This window comes from Lissotriton helveticus, chromosome 7 (genome assembly GCF_964261635.1).
Source record: "Lissotriton helveticus chromosome 7, aLisHel1.1, whole genome shotgun sequence".
NCBI lineage: Eukaryota > Metazoa > Chordata > Amphibia > Caudata > Salamandridae > Lissotriton > Lissotriton helveticus.
Window position 1 is genome coordinate 751,989,717 of NC_136068.1, and position 7,451 is coordinate 751,997,167.

A 7,451-nucleotide genomic window follows, 5' to 3' on the forward strand; every position below is an offset into this window, starting at 1 on the left:
GTACGTTACGTTACTTTTTTGTACTTATGGTATTTAGGGACTGTTTCCTTGAGTCAAAGAGACCTTCCTTTGCACCTTCATTCCTGTCTTACCCTCTCGATTTTTTTGTTTTCTTTTTTAAGTTTTACTTAAAAAAGTACTGTGTGTACTTGTCTAAGGTTCCCTTATTCGGTAATTTGCTGCTGAGACATTAAATAATTTGCACCGAAATAAAACATCGAATCAGTTTTTACACTCAAAGTTTAATGTTAAATATTTTTGTTCTGTGAAATATTTTCCTGGAATACTGAGTACTATGAAAGCACTCTGATCTTTTAAGTGTGGAGTTTTGTGTATCTTACAATAAACCACATAAATGCACACTAGAACTTCCACAGAAATCTAATCCCAGAAAGGTAATTTAGATGTTCTTAGACTCAGGAAGCCTTGCTAAGAAAGTGTGCTCTATTTAGGGAACACTAATGTCCCTTTATGTTTTTAGGTGGAGCCTGGGCGGCTGAGAGCCATGGTGTATTGGAGTATGTACTTGAAGCCCCACCCACTCTGCCCATATTTGTCATTGGCTTGTGTCATTTTCATTCGTAAATGCTGGCTTGTGATTCGTTATTACGCTTGTTTGTCCCTCCTTAGTACCGCCTTGTCTTAATTTGTAACCTACCATGCGTACAATTCTGTTACTGCAGAAGAGTCTCTCTTGGGCAGTTGTGACCACCTGCTTGTTTATTTAACTTGTAGCAAACAGGTAGCTCTTCAGGGGCTAAAGGAGACAGAAAGGGGCAACTCAGTGATGCCATCAAGCATTTGGAATGCAATAGGTCTCGCATTTGCGGGAGTTTAAGCTATTGGCATTGTAAATTATGTTTAAAAAACCAAAACATAAATAAAAGGCATTGTCATTTACAAAGTCAATAGCTTAAACTTGCGTAAATGCGAGACTATTGCATTGCAGATGCTTGTTTAGACCTGTCAGCCTTAGGGTGGTCTTCTCTCAATCTTTTTGCCTCCACGGTTTGCTGAATCTTTTTGTTGTCCTTAGAACTCGCAATACTTTACCACTGCCTAATCAGTGCTAAAGTCCATGTGCTTCTTCACTAAACATGTGTGTGATTAGAGTGCACGTGATTGCAGGGCCGGCTTTAGCACTGGTGGCGCCCAGTGCGACAATGTTAGTTGGCGCCCCCAATGACCACCTCCAACACGGATTCTCTCACTAAAACCCTTAAACATTGACCAAGCCTCCATAATGACCCTCTCTCAGATGCATTGAATTAGTTATATAGCTCCACTCATACCAGTAAACGATGTCAGAGCACTTTTCTTCACACACACTTTACACAGAGACAATCAAACATACGTGTGTAAATCAGTGTATAGGAAATGTTACATAAGCCAAAGGACGAAAAGTATAGGAGCCATATGTCGTCCATACCGGTGGGCAGTGCTTGGTGTGGAGAAGCACAAACTCAGAGTCGAAAAGGAAACAGCATAGTTGGCAGTTTTCTTTAATAATAAGAATCCATTTCTACCCAAATTAACTTTTTTTGGAACATTAATCAATGCTGGAATGTATAGTTTGTGGGGTGTAGTTGTTCTATGATGAAAGTTAACAGCTCACTGTTCTATATTAGGACTTCAAGTTATAAATTGCAAGTAACAAAAGGATGTCTCTTTTAAAAGCAGCAACCTGCTGATCTATTTACATTATATGCACTCTGTAATCTAAATGGTATATGTTCTTTGCAGCAGGCATATTAACCCTCGGCACTAACTTCACATAAATCAAAACATCAACTATACAAAACTCCATTCTCTCTCCAGGAAGAACATTAATCACAGGAGTTAACCTGACATTTTTGTGAGGTCTGGTAATTGCCGGAGGAAAGGAGAGTCGCAGCAGGTGCTTTAAAAACATAATAAGCTTGCAAACAAGGCGCCCCCAGGAAGCCAGCACCCAGTGCAGTGGCACTGGTCGCACGCCCTAGAGCCGGCCCTGCCTGATTGACATATTAAATTCACTTTTAAGTCCTTGGTAAGGTGGTATACAATATGCCCAGGGCCTGTAAGTTAAATGCTACTAGTGGGCTGCAGCATTGATTGTGCCACCCACAGAAGTAGCCTTCCGAACCTGTCTCAGACCTGCCACTGCAGTGCCTGTGTGTGCAGTTTACTGCCACTTTGACTTGACATTTAAAACTACTTCCCAAGTCTTACCCCCCCCCTTTATTAAATATAAGACACCCCTAAAGTAGGCCCTAGGTAGCCCCATGGGTAGGGTTCTAGGTTGGCAAAAGGTAGGTCATGTAATTTTATGTTTTACATGTCCTGGTAGTGACAAACAACCTATTTCATGTTTCACTACTGTGAGGCCTACTCCTCTCATAGATTAACATTAGGAATTCCTTGATACCCTTTTAAACTGTAATTAATGATCAGAGAGGAGTAGGTTTTTCATATTTCATGTGTTTGAAATGGTATGGTATTGATAAATCCTACTTACTATGAAGTTGTATTTAAATTGCAATTTTAAAATTCTACTTTTAGAAAGTGGACATTCTTCTACAGTTACTGCTGTGTGTGCCTAATAGCCTGTCTCCAATACACTTCTCGGGAGGGTGCCAGCTACAATTTGTGCATTTCCTCTAGACAGCCATAACACAGGTATGTAGATGGCTACTCATACACACCTATCCTTCATCTGCATTCTGATGGCCTTGCCAAGGCAGGATGGAAGGGAGGGGGGGGCAACACTTCACTTGAATAAATAGGTTCCCATCCCCACACAAATGGCTGATTTACTCCACATAGATGGCCTGGAAGACAGGACTGGGCTGGAAGAGGAACCTGTGCACCTCAGAGAGCTGCTTTGAAGTCTCCCCTCACATCAAAGGCACTTTTGGGTATAAGTACTGGGTCTCTGACCCCCTAAAATAAGATTGTAGATGGGTGTTGAACTGAACCTCTGTCAGAAGGCTGCTGTTCTGCTTAAATGACTCATCTTTGGATTGCAGACTTGGAAGGCCTGCTCTTTTCTTGTGTTGTCCTGCTGCTCTCTGACTCAGCTGAAGGAATGCTGGCCTCTACCTTCACTCAAAGTGATCTCCAGGGGCTTGTTGGCTAGCCTCCTGTTGCTTGAGACTCAGGATAATCAAAGTCTCTACATCCGCTCCTGTGACTGGTTCACTGGAAGTAGCCCAGATACTTGAAACATGGATTTCAACACATCTCCTGTCTGTGTGTAACAGAACCGGTGCATTCACCTGGTTACAGGAGTAAAATCGGTGCATTGCATTGGAACCAGCGCTTTGCCTCCAGAGATCGATGCATCAGACAACCTATCGCAGCCGCTTCAGCTTGGTGAGATCAACGCATCCCCTCAACTGTGTGGCAGAATTCGGCGCACCGCTCGATGCTTCTCGACTCCGGCACCCGTCTTCGGAACTGACATATCACCTTCGTTGAATGGAGAAGGCCATGGAATTTACTTTATTCATTGGGGCCTGCGTGGTTCCTGTAGTCGGCCTGTGCTTCCACAAGCCTGTATTCATGTATAAATATTTTTGTCTGTCAAATCGCATGTGATTCTATTGTTTCTATCTGTTTGTCTGTTTAAGTATGAATACGTTTTGCCTTCAAGCTTTTATACGTGAAATCCTGCATGGTATGGTGCGGCATCAGGTTTATGTGTAACTTGGACTAAGTCAGGTTTGTTCCCGATACATGAGACCAATGATGCACTTTCGCCCCTAGTACCAGATATACCTTTGAAATGGACTCTTGACAATTTTAAGTATCTACAAGTTTGGGTATAACAGGGTAATGAACAGCTGATAAGAGGGAATATCGGAAAGGCAGTCTTTGGGATTCATTCCGTGACTGGAGCAGACTATCCTTGTCTCCAAAGTTGGGGGTTAACAATGGTTAAGATGTTCATTTTATCATCACTCCTACTAATCTTTAGGAGGTCCTTCTTTAAAGAGATGAACTTTTTAGTAGTGGACTTGATTTGGGCAGAGAAAAGGAGAAGGGTAAAATGCTGTTACCTCTAGACAAAGGAGGAATGGGATCCCAAACCTGATATGAACAGCGCACTAGATGGGTCACCCACTGAAATGGGAGTATCTCTGGAAGGGGAACCTCTGACTAACATATTGCTTTGTAACTGAAAACTCCATAACTCATCCTGGATGGCACTTTTGTCCTCTAGGTACTGCTGGAAGATACATGTAGTCCCTGGAGGGGAGGACTGTATATGCACCAGCTATTCCATTGTGGATCCTGCCCAAATTTAGAGAATTAACTAGAAAATATGATAAGAAATCATGGTTGGAAACTGGGGTTAAAACTGTAGGGGACCTCTTTTTGGGAGGCACATATAGAATCTTTGAGTCTAGTAGGTAGAAGTATGGATTGGGGCACAGTAATTCATGGTGCATGGAGTATTCCTAAAAGCAGCTAGGTCCTCCTGGCAAGAAGTGGTAGATGAACCTCCAACTTTTGTTACCTTATCTCATATGCTTGCACTTTTTATTTGTGGACACACTGTTTTTGGTAAACAGTCAAAATATCGACTACAAAATATCGAATGGACATAATATCGAGTTTAAAATATAGAATGGACAAAATATCGAATGGACAGAATATAGACATCAAAAATATTGTTTTTAAGGTAAGTAATGTAATATCGAATGTTAAAAATATAGACAGTTAAAATATCGAAGTATATAATATAGGTTATTAAAATTATCGAATTTTTAATAATATCGAATGTTTTATAGTGTTTTTTATGTTATTATATGTGTTAAAAGTGTGTATTTATGTTATAATTTATTTTAATTTATGAATTTTGTTTTTTTTATTTTTGCATAATTTAATTCTGTAGCGGGTTGTGGGTTTATAGGGGAATAGGGTGGGAAGTAATTTAATTATAATTAATTAAACATGTAAATTTATTTATTGGTATTCATTTTTAATTAATTGTTAATTAATTTATATTTGGTAATTAATTAATTTTGAATTGGTAATTAATTTTAATTAATTGATTAATTGTTAATTATGTTAATTTTACTAATTTATTTTCTGTAGCAGGTTGTGGGTGTATAGGGGAATAGGGTGGGTAGTAATTTAATTATAATTAATTAAACATGTATATTTATTTATTGAAATTCATTTTTAATTAATTGTTATTAATTTATATTTGGTAATTAATTAATATTTAATTGGAAATTCATTTTAATTAATTGATTAATTGCTAATATGTTAATTTTACTAATTTATTTTCTGTAGTGGGTTGTGGGTTTATAGGGGAATTGGGTGTGAAGTAATTTATTTATAATTAATTAAATATGTAAAATTATTTATTGGTATTTATTTAGAATTAATTGTTAATTAATTTTTTATGGGTAATTAATTAAATTTGAATTGCCAATTAATTTTATTTAATTGATTAATTGCTAATTATGTTAATGTTACTAATTTATTTTCTGTACTGGGTTGTGGGTTTATAGGGGAATAGGGTGGGATGAAATGTATTCATAATTAAGTAAATAAATCAATTTATTTAATTGTATTTAATTTGAATTAATTGTCAATTAATTTTTAAATGTTAAATTATTAATTGTTAATTTGTAATTAATTTGTATTAATAGGTAAATAATGTTAATAATTAATTTTAATTTGTAATTTTAATTGATTAATTATTATAATATATTAAATTGGTAATTACTTTTAATACATTTTTTATAGATATTAGTTTATATTTATTGAAATAATATATGAAGTATTTAATTTCCCTACTGTTGCACTCTCTGGAGTGGGAATAGTAATTTTTACCACTATGCTATCCAACGCTTTCCCTACTGTTGCACTCTTTGGAGTGGGAATAGTAATTTTAAGCCCTACGCTATCCAATACTTTCTCTACTGTTGCACTCTTTAGAGTGGGAATTTTAATTTTTACCCCTAGGCTATCCAACGCTTTCCTCACTGTTGCACCCACTGGAGTGGAAATAGTAATTTTTACCTCTATGCTATCCAACGCTTTCCCTACTGTTGCACTCACTGGAGTGGGAATAGTAATTTTTACCCCTACACTATCCAACGCTTTCCTCACTGTTGCACCCACTGGAGTGGGAATAGTAATTTTTACCTCTACGCTATCCAACGCTTTCCCTACTGTTGCACTCACTGGAGTGGGAATAGTAATTTTTACCCCTACGATATCCAACGCTTTCCCTACTGTTGCACCCACTGGAGTGGGAATAGTAATTTTAACCCCTACGGTATCCAACGCTTTCCCTACTGTTGCACTATTTGGAGTGGGAATAGTAATTTTTACCCCTACGATATCCAACGCTTTCCCTACTGTTGCACTCTTTGGAGTTGGAATAGTAATTTTTACCTCTACGCTATCCAACGCTTTCCCTACTGTTGCACTCACTAGAGTGAGAATAGTAATTTTTACCCCTACGCTATCCAACGCTTTCCCCACTGTTGCACCCACTGGAGTGGGAATAGTAATTTTTACCTCTACGCTATCCAACGCTTTCCCTACTGTTGCACTCACTGGAGTGGGAATAGTAATTTTGACCCCTACGCTATCCAACGCTTTCCCTACTGTTGCACTCTCTGGAGTGGGAATAGTATTTTTTACACTTCTGCTATCGTATGGTAATAATGTTGGATATTATTTAATTATATTATGTTACTATATATATATATGTTTTATCAAATATGATTGTAAATTTTGTTTTTATAACTTTCATTAATTATTTAATTATTATAAGTCAATTTAAGTATTTTTAAGCATATTTTAGTAATTAATTTTTAATATTAATTTAACACTGTTTTTAATAAAGTCAATATTTTTATAAACTATATTTTTGTAAACGATATTTTGTACTTGATATTTTTGTACTTACCTGTTTGTAGATACAAACTCGATATTCTGTCTGTCGATATTTTGTCATCGATATTTTTGCTACTCGATATTCTGTCCCTCGATATTATGTCAGTGATCCACTGTTTTTATATTGTACACCTTTCCTTCCCCTACATTTTATATTGCTATATCAAAAGTTAGAGGTACATAGGAGCCGGATTTTGGTGAAGAGATGGTGGATGAGATCTGGAGCAAGGTCCTTGAATAGGCACAAAAAGTGAACCATAATACACAATTTTAGTTAACACAAATAATTAAATTCACTAGAAAAACGTATTTTCCTATAGGATAACTAAAATGTACCCAGGCGATAGATAGGTGCCCAAGTGACAACTTTTATCATATGGTATGGGAGTGCTGCCATATAAAGGCATCTCTAGCGGATATCTAAAGTGTACCTAGGGTGAATAGACAGGTACCCAAGTGATTACATTTACCATATGGCTTGAAAGTGCTCTCACATAAAGGAATTTTGCATAGAGCTGGCCATAGACATTAAAGACATTCATGGCATA